Source organism: Gopherus flavomarginatus, chromosome 8, assembly GCF_025201925.1.
Source record: "Gopherus flavomarginatus isolate rGopFla2 chromosome 8, rGopFla2.mat.asm, whole genome shotgun sequence".
Classification (NCBI taxonomy): domain Eukaryota; kingdom Metazoa; phylum Chordata; order Testudines; family Testudinidae; genus Gopherus; species Gopherus flavomarginatus.
In genome coordinates, this window is record NC_066624.1 from 107,223,981 (window position 1) to 107,237,456 (window position 13,476).

General features: G+C 56.7%; 1 pseudogene; it reads right to left on the bottom strand.

Moving 5' to 3' along the window:
* Positions 1–1,758: 1,758 nt before the first annotated feature.
* Positions 1,759–10,378, bottom strand: LOC127056216 (matrix metalloproteinase-23-like; annotated as a pseudogene).
* Between the last annotated feature and the right edge of the window lie 3,098 nt (positions 10,379–13,476).

Genomic DNA, 13,476 nt, shown 5'->3' on the forward strand with positions numbered 1-13,476 from the left:
AAAAGTTGCCCCGCCCCCATACCAGGCCCCCCTTACGTCTGCACTGCTGCTGGCGGCAGCGCTGCCTTCAGAGCCAGGCACCAGCCAGCCGCCACTGCTCTCCGGCCACCCAGGGTGGCACGTCCACAACCCTCCTACGAGCGGCCCCGACCCCCTTTTGGATCAGGAAGCCCAGTTTGAGAAATGGTGCTCTAGGGGCTGCTGTCCTCCCTCGGTGCCCCTGCCCAGTGCTGGGTCTCTGGCAGTGATCTGCTGTGGTGCAGGGGAAGGAGTGGGGCCTGTGGGGAGCGCCCCAGACTCTGGTACCATACATCAGGCCAAGACATAGGCTGTGGCCCACACAATACAGGGCCTGAGTTTATTCCACCCACAGGAGGACGGCACCACTAAGAGCTGGCACCTGAACAGGACAAAGGGGCCAGGGAAGGCAGGCAGAAAAATAACTGCAAAATAGGCCAGCCTGTGCCAGCCATCTCAGGAGAGGGACAGACTAATGTACCTTATTTATTTCATTATGTGCTAGGCACTTCACAAACCTCTGTGAAACCAGCAGGCAGGGAGGATGAGTTGAGGGGTAGTGTTTTATATTGACCGAAGGGGAGAGTATTGGGGGCCTAGAGAGGAGGATGCCACAGTAATCAAGGACAGTGTAACAAAGGCCAGAACAAGAGATTTGGCTGCAGTAAGGAGCAGAAAAGGTGCCTCCCAAGCTAATAACATCCAAACTAATGTTAACAGCAAAATACTCGAAGGGTAATACAGGCGTGCAGGCATCAAAGCAGCCACTCGAGACAGCCTGAAACATTGATGTACATAGAGGAACTGTTTGTTTTCTGACTATAGGTGCTGGTACTGGAGCTACCGTACCCTTTAGCTTGAAGTGGTTTCCATCATTACACAGCATTTACAGTTTGGTTCAATGGCTTGCAGTACCCCCACTATACAAATTGCAGAGTGGTAGGCGTGTTAGTTAGAATCTCGTCCTCTCAACTATTCTTCACAGAGTTAGTGATGATTCATTCTTCCTACTCCTTTCGTGCTCCTTTAAAGGGTCCATGGGCTATTGGAACCTCTCTCTCCCCCCAGAAGCCCAGCTGTTTCAGAAGCAGGTGTTGACCCAATAGCCACTTTCAACTCCCTGTCTATAGCAATGATTTAAAATAGTCTCATCCAATGCCTGCACTGCACTCGCTACACTGGTATTTGGAAGCCTACAGACCAGCTCTGAGTGAGTTTCCCAGACCTGAAGAAGAGCTCTGTTGAAGCTCAAAAGTTTATTTTTCTCACCCCCAGAAGTTAAGATACCACTTTCTCCTTCTCCCTCATTCCCTTCCAGTCCTCGCTGAGGATGCTGGAAGGAGAGGCTGCGTGTATTTCTATCCAGCAAGGTAGCAGCTTTCTTCACCTTATGAGCTGCTAAGGGACAGGGCCCAGCTGGGCACCAGAGGGAGTTGGTGCACAGTGGAGACGTCGCCAAAGGGCCAGAGCAGCCAATCACAAAGGAGCTTTGGATAATCAGCGTCTGCAGCCCACATTGCTGTGGTTTCATTCAGATAACTTGTTTGGTGGGAAATTGCAAGGCTCTATTCCAGGAAAACTAATATCCACACTCTTAACACCGCCCAGGCTAAGGCACTATGCTAGCTGCTGCACTGGGCCAGCCTGGGAATACTGGAAGTGACAGGATCACTGCTTGAAAAGAGCAACCGAGTCAAAGGAAGAAGGGCAGAAGCAGATAGCTGGGATTCTCACCTGGGTTTTTATTCAGCTCCTGGTTTGACAGGGCTACAGCAGGGTGGCTCAGGATATAAGCACAGAGTTGAGGTGCATAGGAGGGGGAAGTGAGGCATGCTCACAGACACCAAATAACTGGGTAGGTGGGGAATGAAACCAAGCAGAGGGCCTGGGGAAGCAGGCAGATAATCTCACCCTCACCTCCTCCCAGCAGGAGATCGCTGCCCTAGTCCGGGAATAGTGAGTAGCTCCTGCCAGCACTGGGAGTGGATCAACGAAAGGAGCAGGGTCCTGGCGTTGAACTCTCTGCTATTTGGCCAGCCCTGGTTTAAGTGACCAGGATGAGGAAGAAGCAGAGGAGATGGGGCAGGATGCTGAGTGATGAGAGAGCCGAGCAAGGAGACTGCTGTGAAGAACAGGGACGATACTGTCCCCACACAGAGCACTGGGGCCCTGAGGCACATGCTCACAATTGCGCATGCATCCCTTGCCCTGGGAATCAGGCACGTGCATTTCCCTGCATGTCCCTTCGGAGCTCTGGTTGCTTGTGGGAGGAAGGACTCCTGGCCTTGAGCTTTATCTACTAAGAATTGGCCCGGAGGATCCTGCTGGCGTGGCAGGTCAAGCACGTGTACTGCCCTTCGCTGAACTCAGTGGCACGAACGTGCAGCTCCTGGCACGGCAGCAGCTCGAAGCCAGGAACAGAGCGTGAAAGGAGCTCCCCATTTTTGTACCAGCTGCAAGAGAAAGGGGGACAGTACAGTAAGTCCAAGGTAGCTGCTCTGAGCTAGCTCCAGCCTCCTCAGACCCATCACTCAGCATCACCTCATGAGTGCTAACGCCTTTCCTGCAGCTCCTGGTATGCTAACCGCCTCCTGCCTTCTGCCCAGATCACTCCCAGCCACAGCAGATATCAGGCCATTTCTCCCTTCCCTCCATCTCTCCACTGTGCCTGCTAGTCAGGGACAGGGACTTTATACACAGAACACGGTGGAGAAGTTTGTTTCATTCAGGCACGGTCAGAATCAAGGCCCCTGGTTGCTCCTTATTGGAGGGGTGTTCAAGGCTCAGCAGCCACTGAACCCCATCTGCTCTGCCTTTCCAATGCAGTAGCCTCCCTCCTTCCTGCACTCCAGAGCTGGCAGCATCCGCACAGACATCAGCTCCAGGAGAGCGAGCTGCACTGGGAGAGACCTTCTCCCTCAGGAGACATCAGCTTCCAGGCAAGGAGACTACAGCAGAGATCAGCCCTATGGGGCTAAGGAGACCTGAGGCAGGTCTGGTGGCTACTGCAGGGAGAGTGAATGCTCTGCACTCAAGAAGAGCCCCCAGCTGCAAGGGATAGTGGCTCACCTGACTTGCAGCTGTGGCCTGGAGGAGTTCAGCCCACAGCGGAAGGTTAGGACTCTCCCTTCGGAGATGTACTTGGTGTGAATGTGGGGCGGTGGGGAGGGGCGCACAGAGGGGGAGGAGATGACAGCAGGGGGCTCTGAAAGAGAGAGAGACAAAGAGCAGTGATGCCAACAGCTGAGGGGCCTCGCAGCTCCTCCAAACCCCTCCTCATAGTGCAGTGGCCTGATGGGGATTGAGGGCATGGGAGGTGTTAGGTGGCATTTGCTTTGTGGGGGGCTGGGCAGGGCTGGTGGACCCGTGGACAGCTCATTTCTATAGCTCATAGCACCAGTTAGCAGCAGGGTGGAGGGTTCTCACCAAAGCAGGCGTTGCAGATTTGGGGGCAGTGCCTCTTCATGAAGGCGCTCCGGTGCGTGCAGAATCCCAGCCGGGCCCAAGGCTCACACTGCCGCTTCTCATCCACGCACCCTGCAGGGACAGCACGCAGGACAGGGCCCCAAGATGAGCTGAGTGTTGCAGTAAAACCACCACCCAGCCACATGGGGGATTGACCTTTGGTACAGAAGCAGCCAAGGAATTTGGGATGGAAGAGTCCCAGCCAGTGCAACCCCCAATTGAGGGCTGGGTGCTCCCATCCTATCCCCACCCAGTGGCCTCCCTGCTGCCTGTCACACACCTTATCACACCCTTTGGCCTGGTCTGCCCTTTGCTCATTTTCCTCCCAGTGACACCCCCGCCCCCATAATGATTGCTATGGCATCCATAGGCTACACTAGCCAAGGTGACCCCGAGGCAGCTCTACATTCTGGGCTGCTGGCTGGATGCAGCTGGGCCGATGTCTCAGTGCAGGACAGTGACTCAGGAGAGGGAGTCCTCGGGGGGACAGTCCCCTCTTCTGGGGCCAGATGGTGACTAGGTGCTGGGCACGCATCAGTGCTGGCACTTCCTGGCACCCCCTTACCGTACAGTCGCTGAACAGCCCAGACGTCATCCTGGCTGATGCGCAACGTCCTGCTGTAGGTAGCGTTTGGGTGCATGAGTGCGCGGACGTCCCGCGAATGCCACAGGCCCAGGGCATGGCCGATCTCGTGAGCTGCCACCTGGACCAGGTCATTCAGCCAGACCCCTGCAAGCACAGAGCACCCCAAGGGAGCAGGGCCACGCAGACATGCTGGAACGCCAGCCCTGGCAGCTCCCAGACACCTCGGTGCAGGGAGGGGGCTCTTGGAGCAGACTCCTGAGCAAGCCCCGCCTGACTCCTCTCTGCTACCCAACTACAAGCATCCTTGAAGAGCCACCGCTGCAGCTCCCCACCACCCCCGCACACAGCCCCTGTCCTAACCCAACCCAAAGGCAGGCAATATAAAGAAGAGCAGACATATTGACGGCCTTGGGGGTTACAAGCAAGCACCTTCTTTTGAAAACACCCTCTTTGAACAGCATTGGGACAACACCCAGAAAGAAGCAGCACAAAGGACCAATGAGCACAGACACAGATTTTGAATCTGGTATAGATTTGCATGAGAGGGAAGCTGCTATAAATGTGAGGTGTCTTGCAGAGGACCACGGGTCTCGTCTTGTCAACAACATGGGAGCATCGATCCAGATCGGCAGAAGCCCGGCTCCACCCCTCCCCCATTTAACTCACCTGGCCAGTGAAGTTAAGGGGAGCAACTAGTTGGTAACAACAAGACGAAGTGTGCTTGTGTGTGTGTGAGAGTGTAATATAACATATGCATATGATACAGTGTGGATTGGTACATGTATTACCAATAAATGTGGTGCTTTTCCTTATTCCTCCGAAAAGAGCCTGTGCAGCACGTTAAGTACAATAGGAGTTTCCCCCGGGGAACACCCTGCCAGGGAGAAGAGATCAGCTGTGGGGGCATGGAAAAAGAGGCAGGGTTGGACGTCATGGGCAGCAGCAGCAGCACCCTTCAGCCATTGTCTGCAAGGACCGAGCCGCTGCCATGTGCGCACTCCCCATGCACAGTGTGCTCCGAGCTGAGGAAGGACAGGGTTGTGTGAGAGCACCCACCACCCAGGAGGAAATGGCACCCGGGTGCCAAAAGCAGGTGCAGAGCCATTTATGTCCCCTTGCCAGGACTCAAGGAACAGTGGGGCATCCACAGGCCCCCCCAAGAGTGCAGCCCCACTGGCCAGAGGCTGCCGCCACAGGGAAGGCTCCTCCTGCCATTGCCTCCATGCTCCCACCTTTCACCTACGTTATCTGAGCTGCAGCCAGCTCGCTCTTCACCAGCTTACCGGCTTGGCTGGGCCCAAAGAGACACTGCAGCTTTCTGGGGCGATGAGAGAGGCAAGGCCCCTGTGTTACCTGCAGATGGACGGCACCTCAACCCAAGCCGCCTGGCAAACCCACTGAGAGGGGGAGACAGCAGATCCCCGCAGAACCCACAGCAGAGGGGCCTCGTGGGGGGTGAACAATTCCCAGCCACAACCTCTACTAGTCTAGGGGCCCTGGAAGAAGCCACCCCAGAGCACAAGCTCATGCAGCTGGCAGGGCCGGCTCCAGGCATCAGCGGAGAAAACACATGCCTGGGGTGGCTCATGCTAAGGGGCAGCATTCCGGCCAATCTTGGGGCGGCACAGTCCGAGCGGCCTTTTTTTTTTTTTTTTTTTTTTTGCTTCTGCGGCAAAAATGGTAGAGCCGGCCCTGGCAGCTGGGACTTGAACCAGGACCCTTGGGAGAATCATAGGCTGGAGCTGCTCCACGCTGGCCTTGGCCGCAAGTCACATCCCCCCGAGGGGAGCTGGGAGGAGCCCAGACGAGCTGGAATCTCTCCCCCTGTGGTGGAGCTGCCATGAGCATCCGGCTCTATAGCAGCAGAACAAGGCGCCCCCTGCTGGCTGTAGTATGTGCATTCCCCTCCCCCCCCCCGAGCCGCCTCCAGGGCCCTGCTGTGGTACAGGGAGCTGTAGGGGTGGGCTCCTGCTGGGGGGTGGGCAGGCTAAACCTGGTTGTTGCAAAGCACTGACAGCCGGTGGCTGACCACTTCTATCCCTGAATTGGCTCCCCCGGGAAAGGGCTGATGGAGGAGGAGAGGAGTGACCAGACTGGGGGTTGATGGTGTCAGAGGGTGAGAGCTCTCCCTGGAGAAAGGGCTGGAGATTAGGAGATCTGGCCTAGCCGTGCGGCGCAGGCCAGGGTGGAGCTGCTGCTTTGGTGAAGGGGATAACGAACCGCACAGAGGTGCTAGCCAACCCAAGGCTGTTTGTGAGGGATCTCAGGACAGGAGAGGTGCCTGCCCTGCTAACCCTGGCAGACCTCTGGCCGCCATGTGCTCCCTCCTACCTTGTTTCCAGCTGAAGTGTGAGTGGCCCAGGATCCAGAACTCGTGGTTGTCAAAATGGATCTCGCCCCGGGGCGGCAGGAAGGCATGGGCCAGCTCCCCGTTCAGCCCATCGAAGCAGGGGTGTCGCAGGGAGAACCAGCAGTCAGTGTGGTGAAAGCTGTAGAAGCCTGCCCAAGAGCAACCAGAAAGACGTCCTGGAAGCAGAGGGCCGTGTGAATCCCAGAGCAAAGGTATCAAAGGTTGGGGAGTGAGTCTGCTGGTGGCTGGGAGCAGGAATGCCAGCTCTGGAACTTGCTGGAGAGGGGGAGGTGTGATAGGATCTGCTAAGTCTGTCTGTGATAGCCACTCTTCAGTGCCAGGTGTGTGCAGGGGAGGGCCTCTGGGCTTCCATGGATGCTCTGCTGGGGCAGGGTCCGGCAGCAGGGAAGGAGTGAACAGGGGTGGCACATGGTCTCGAAGCCCTTGAGATGGCTCCCCTGCAGCTTGGGTCTGCGGCACCCACAGGCAACCCCAGAGCCATCTGCACAAACAGGAGGAAGGGAGCAGGGAGAGGAGATCGGAGGGCTGAGAAGAGGCAAGGAGGGCACCAGTGAAGGAGACAGGGGTTCTGTGCCAGTGGCAGTCTCAGCCCCACCCTCAGCCCCTCATTTCTACCTATGGTGATGTCAGCCGTCTGGTCAGACAGCAGGCCCTGGAAGCTGAGGGGCGAGACATCGCTTCACATGCGGAAGGCAGCGACAATGGCTCTCTCTGTGTCACATTTGTTCAGCGTGCTGGGGAACTGCCTGATCCTGCAGCAAGAGGAGGGGAGGGTGATCCATGGGCACCAGCTGCTCCTCCAACCTCTTCTGCTGTAGAGAAGGGGCAGGAGTGCAGGATGCGCTCAGCTACTCCAGCCCCAGCCTCTCCTACCAGGGGGTGCTGGAGGGAGCAAGGCAGGAACACTGGCTGTGGTGGAGGGGGTCCCAGCTGATCCAGAGCCAGCCTCTCCCAGTAGGGGGCGCTGTGCAGGGTGAGGCAGGAGTAGTGTGTGTGTGTGTGTGTCGGGGGGTCTCAGCCTCTCCCAGTAGGGGGCGCTGTGCAGGGTGGGCCAGGTTCACTGTCTGTGGGGGGGTGTCCTAGCCTCTCCCAGTAGGGGGCGCTGTGCAGAGTGGGCCAGGATCACTGTGTGTGTGTGGAGGGAGGTCCCAGCCTCTCCCCATAGGGGGCGCTGTGCAGGGTGGGCCAGGTTCACTGTCTGTGGGGGGGTGTCCTAGCCTCTCCCAGTAGGGGGCGCTGTGCAGAGTAGGCCAGGATCACTGTGTGTGTGTGTGGAGGGAGGTCCCAGCCTCTCCCCATAGGGGGCACTGTGCAGGGTGGGCCAGGTTCACTGTCTGGGGGGGGGGTCCTAGCCTCTCTCAGTAGGGGGCGCTGTGCAGGGTGAGGCAGGAGCACTGTCTGTGTGTGGGGGGTCCCAGCCTCTCCCCATAGGGGGCGCTGTGCAGGGTGGGGCAGGAGCACTGTCTGTTTGGGGGGGGGTCCCAGCCTCTCCCCATAGGGGGCACTGTGCAGGGTGGGCCAGGTTCACTGTGTGTGTGGGGGGGTCCTCGCCTCTCCCAGTAGGGGGCGCTGTGCAGGGCGGGCCAGGATCACTGTCTGTGTGTGTGGAGGGAGGTCCCAGCCTCTCCCCATAGGGGGCACTGTGCAGGGTGGGGCAGGAGCGCTGGCTACACTAACAATTCTCAAACTCCTTCATACCACAAACCACTTCTTGAGAGCTGAGGCCAGCTCCCAGCCCTGCCCCTTCCCCAGTGCAACTAGCTAGGTGGAAGGGTCCTGTCTGCACAGCATGGAAAGAGACTGTATTAGGGCAAGTGAAGCAGCAGGGTGCCAGGGTCCTCTTCCTTCTGTACCCTGGGTGCCTACATGGCGGGGATGTCGCCATGGGGTCATATAGCCCAGCAGCAGGAGTGGTGGGGGGTTATTGGGGTTGGTTGAACCCCCCAAGCAGGCAGAGGCACTGCTCAAAGAGGCAGCCCCTGCTCCCTGCCACCCATAGCCCAGGGGGAGCAGGTTCTGAGCAGAGTCAGGGCCCCATTTCCTGTGCAGTGAGAGCATTGGCGCATCTGGCAGAGATCTCTGGGCTCCTGGCAGCCACGTGGCTTTTACTGCCCTGAAGGAAGCCGTTAGCTCCTGCTAGCAAAGGCTGGTGTCAGGGAGTCGCCTCTCACCAGAGACACGCCACGGTGCAGAGGCGCTGGGAGCCAGGTCACCTTCTGAGGCCTCTCAAAGCCAAATGGTGCAAACAGGGACATCCAAGAACTGGGCTAACAGCAAGGGATGGGGACTGTGGGCCAGGCTAAAGAGGGCTCAGCTGAGTTCCGTATAGGGAGCCTCATATGGGAATAGCTGCAGGGGCTGCAGGACAAGCTGATGCACCCCTATCCTCCCTGGTACACTCACTCATAGGTCAGATTAACATGGTCCCACTTATAACCAAGCGGGTTGATGGCATAACGCCTCCTCCTGCCCCTGTGACCTCCTTGTGCGACCGTGAAACCAGGATCCAACTTTTGGGGGGCTGTTGGTCCCTCCTGCAGGAAAATAAGACAGGTCCCCCCCAGGTGAAGCAAGAGGAGCTGCTGGGCAGGATCTCAGGCAGGCTTCCCCCACACCCTGCCTCCCACCCAGCCAGCGTGGTGTTGCACCCTCTGCTCCCATTAATGCCAGAGACCCCACCCAGACCCCACCAGGTTTCGGGCAGCTCCCAGCTCTGACTATTCAGCACAAAGGGGCAGAAGGTTTCCATCCAAACAATGCCGGTGCTAGAGGCTTCCCCTGGCAGCTGCCTCTGGGGACACCCAGGGATCACCTCCTTCCCAACAGGCCCCGGGACTCCTGAGCTGTCCCTGCAGTGCATCTCAGCAGCCCAGCATGGGCCTCAGTTGTCACCATGGAAGCCCATGGGCAGCACTTGGGAAGCATCTTCCTCTGGGGTGTTGCACTGGGCAGTATCCACTAACCAATGGCAGGCAGCTGCAGGTTAGCAAAGAGTATTGGATTGGGGGGCAGGGGGTGTTGCAGCCAAGTTCAGACCAGGGAGTTCTGCCATGCTGTTCCAGGGAAGACTACAGATCCCAGCATGCACTGTGGCCAGTGACCCCAGGTCACTTTGCCTACCAAGCCTAGTTAACCCCCCCATGAAATATATCAGCTGTGATCTGCTTGGTTTTACCTCCCTGACACAGGGAGCAGCACTGGGGATTTATGTTCCAGCTCCATGGTTCATTCAAAGACCCAGTGGGCAGAGAGAGGGTCCCATCTTCCCCATAGGATGGTGCTGATTTCACTCCACAGCTACCCTTCCCCTAGTCCAAGGCCCATTGAAATATAGCTCAAAGCTGAGATCCCCTCTCCCCGCCCCAGCCCCAGAACCAGAACCAGGGCAGGTGCGGGGCTGCAGGCTCTGCAGTGTGGAGAGAATTCCTCTGGGGTATTTTTGGCTCTTTTCCCAGCTCTGGGTGATGCCGGCCAATGTGGCAGACGAGGAAGTGGGGAGAGACGAGGGGCTCAGAGGGACATAGGTTGGGAAGCCAGAAGCCCCTTTCAGTGGCCAGAGCACCCCCCTGTGATTTCAACTGAAGGAGGCAGAGGCAGCTGCGTGCCTGGTTCTAGCAGCCTGTCTGCAGCACTCTGGGTAAGATATCCAAACTCCCAGGTTCCTGGCAGGATTCCCTGCTAACCCCTAACTTTGCCTCTGATTTTGTTCCCTCTCCTGCACCCCACCATACGCTACAGCCCAGCTCCCCCCTCCCCCCCCAAGCGAGGGGAACAGCTCCACAAAGCTCCTGAGTTCAGAGTCTCAGAAGTTCTTCACTCACCCCGTGATTCCAGCCAGCTCCTTGCAAAGTCTGGTAACCCGTCAGCAGCAGCAGGATTAGGAGAGCAGCCACGGCCCCCCAACACCTCCGGTGCGGCTGATGGGGGCCCGTGCCCATGGCTGGGCTCAGCTCTTCCCTTCCCCAAGTGACAGGGCTCAACACAAAGTGACCCCTTATCCTCACTTTGGCCAATCCCACTGGCAGCCACCCGCGCGTAGGCCCTCTGCTGTGAGCGCACGTGTCTGCAAGGAGCCCCCAAGCCGCAGTGCAGCCGGCCCCAGCCCTGCTAGATTGCCTTCATCTGTCCACAATACACAGAAACAAAGCAAAGCCCCACTTCATCCATTCCTCCTCACTGCCAGATATCGACCCCTTCCCCTCCCCAGCACGAACCAGGAGGCTGCCGGCTGTACAGCACTGACAGCTGGATTGTCACACTGGCTGCTACACCACGACCTTCCCCCACATTTCTCCATTTCTGTCCCTTTCAGCCTGAGCATCCCCCACTTCTGAGTTACTTGCAACCTATCCCCTGCCAGCCACTCCAGCCCTGCATCTCCCCCCCTCTCATTCTGCCAATGGCCCAGTCTGTCCTGGGCTCCCTGGCACAACCCAATGGATGTCCTTCAGTCTCAGTGGTAATTAGGACCACAGGACCAGAAGGGATCTCCCGACTCTGAGACCACCAGCAGTATGTTTCGGGTGCCTAGGGCAGCCAGCAGAGAGGTAAATCACTGCAGGGGGAAGACTGGTAAAGACGGCTGGTGGCTCCTACCCTGCTCCAGGCTCAGCTGAAAGTCCTGGCTGGGCTGAGGAGCTCAGGACTTCCTCTTCCCCTGCATGGTATCTAGGGCCCCCAAATTTCTTCTGGCTCCAGGAAGCTCTGCAAACTCCACATCTCCCCACTTCCTGCACCCATCACTCCTCAGCTGCACAGGGAGCAGTATCTCCATCTTCCCAACCCCCTGCATCCAGACCCTCCTCCTGAGCCTCCCCCGCACTCAGAATCCCCCCAATGAGCCCCACTCCCCCTGCACCTGGACCACCCCACCAAGCCCCAAGCAGATGCACCTGGATCCCCATCCCACTGAGCCCCATTCCCCCAGCATCTGGACCTCCCACTATGCCCCCCACACTCACCCCCCTGCTGAGCTCTATCCCCTCCATTCCCAGACCACCCCCACTGAGCCCCAACCACCTTCCCCTGGACCCCCTGCAGACTCCCATTACCGTTGCACACATAACACCCCAAAAAGCCCCTGTGCATCCAGACCCCCCCCCCAAACACCCAGATCCCCTCTGAGTCACCTGCACCCAGATTGCCCCACACTAGGATCCTGCTTTGCTGAGCCTGCCTGTCCACACCTGGCATGGAGGGGCAGGGCCCTGGGGTGTTTCTAGGGCAGGCGCATTCCTTGCACCGTGTTATGGTTAGGTGCAGCCTCATCACTGAGTGTGTGTCCTGAGGGTTGAGGGCCAGCTGCAGGGTGATCTCCCACTTCCATTCAGCCAGTGGCCTGTGCTTCCCCCTGCCATGATGGAGCCACTACATCTATTTAACAAATACAATTTGCAGAATTTGAAAACTGTGTGCAGAATTTTTAATGTTGTTGGTACAGAATGGCCTCAGGAGTACCTGGATTTATTTAGTACCAGTGCTCCAGTGAGTGGGGCCAGCTGAGCAGAATGAGGTGGAATCTGTGTCTGTGACCGTAACTACATCTCCCAATCCCTCCTTAAGACTCCCTCATGATGGGGGAAGGCTAGTGGTTTGGCACTGCTGCCTTTGGCAATCATGACTGGCTCATTCTTCACCTCAGCCCCTGCACCCTCCTAATCAACAAGACACAGTACGACACATAAGGAAGGAGGGGTGGGGAGAGACTCCAATGCACAAATACACACTGGGGAATAAACAGCTAGGCCGTGGTACTGCTGAAAAGAATCTGGGAGTTACAGTAGATCACAGATTGTGTATGGGCCAACAGATGATGCAGTTGCCAAACAGGCTAACTTTGTGGGGTGTATTAACAAGAGTGTTGTGCATAAGACATGGGAGGTAATGGTCCTGCTCTACTCAGACCTGCTGAGGCCTCAGTTGAAGTATTATGTACAGTTTCAGGCCCCATAGTTTTAAGATGTGGATACACTGGAGCAGACGCTCTGGAGAGCAACAAAAATGATAAAGAAAATCTGACGTATGAGGAAGGGTTAAAAAACTGGGCATGTTTAGTCTTGAGGGGAAAAGGGGGGAGGGACGGACCTGATAGTCCTCACATATGTTAAGAATGGTTATAAAGGGGACAGCGATCAATGGTGCTCCATGTCCACTGAAGGTAGGACAAGACGGTAAGGGACTTAATCTGCAGCAAAGGAGATTTAGATCTGATTTAAGGGGAGACATTGTAACTCGAAGAGTAGTTGAGCTGTGATACTGCTTCCAAGAGAAGTTACCGAATCCCCATCCCTACACATTTTCACCATCAGCTGGACAAACGTTTCAGGGATGGTCTGTTTACTGGGGATCCTTCACCACAAGTGGTTGGACTTGATTTCCAGGTCCCTTCCAGGCCTACATTTCTCTGATTGAATTGCTTCAAGCAGCTGTTGTGTCTATACATGCGGAGTTTTGGGATGGAGCTATTCCTCTCTACAGAACCGAGCACTCCACTCTGCCGGAGTTGGTGCATGCTGGTGGAATAAAATGAAACCTAAGTCACTACAGCAGAATCAACTCTCAGTAGCAGGGAGGATTTGAGCTGCAAACACAAATCAATTCACAGTGCACGGCTCAGGCCCAGCTTCACACAGGAACATCACAGAGCTTGCAGCTGGACTCAGCTCAGGAGGAAAGGGATGCCCACACTGCAAACAAAACAAAGACACCTTGCTACAGGGCTACAAAACAGCAGTGTAGACATTCCAACTCAGGCTGGAACCCAGGCTCTGAGAGCTTCCTGGGCTCCAGCTTAAGTGGAAACACCAACACTGATATTTAGCACCATATTACAAGCCTGGGTTTTCATAGAATAGAATATCAGGGTTGGAAGGGACCTCAGAAGGTATCTAGTCCAACCCCCTGCTCAAAGCAGGACCAATCCCCAAATCCCTAAAGGATTAAACTCACAACCCTGGGTTTAGCAGACTAATGCTCAAACCACTAAGCTAGTTGCTGGGTTTGCTTGTTTTTTGTGGGAAGCGTAGACATAGCGTGA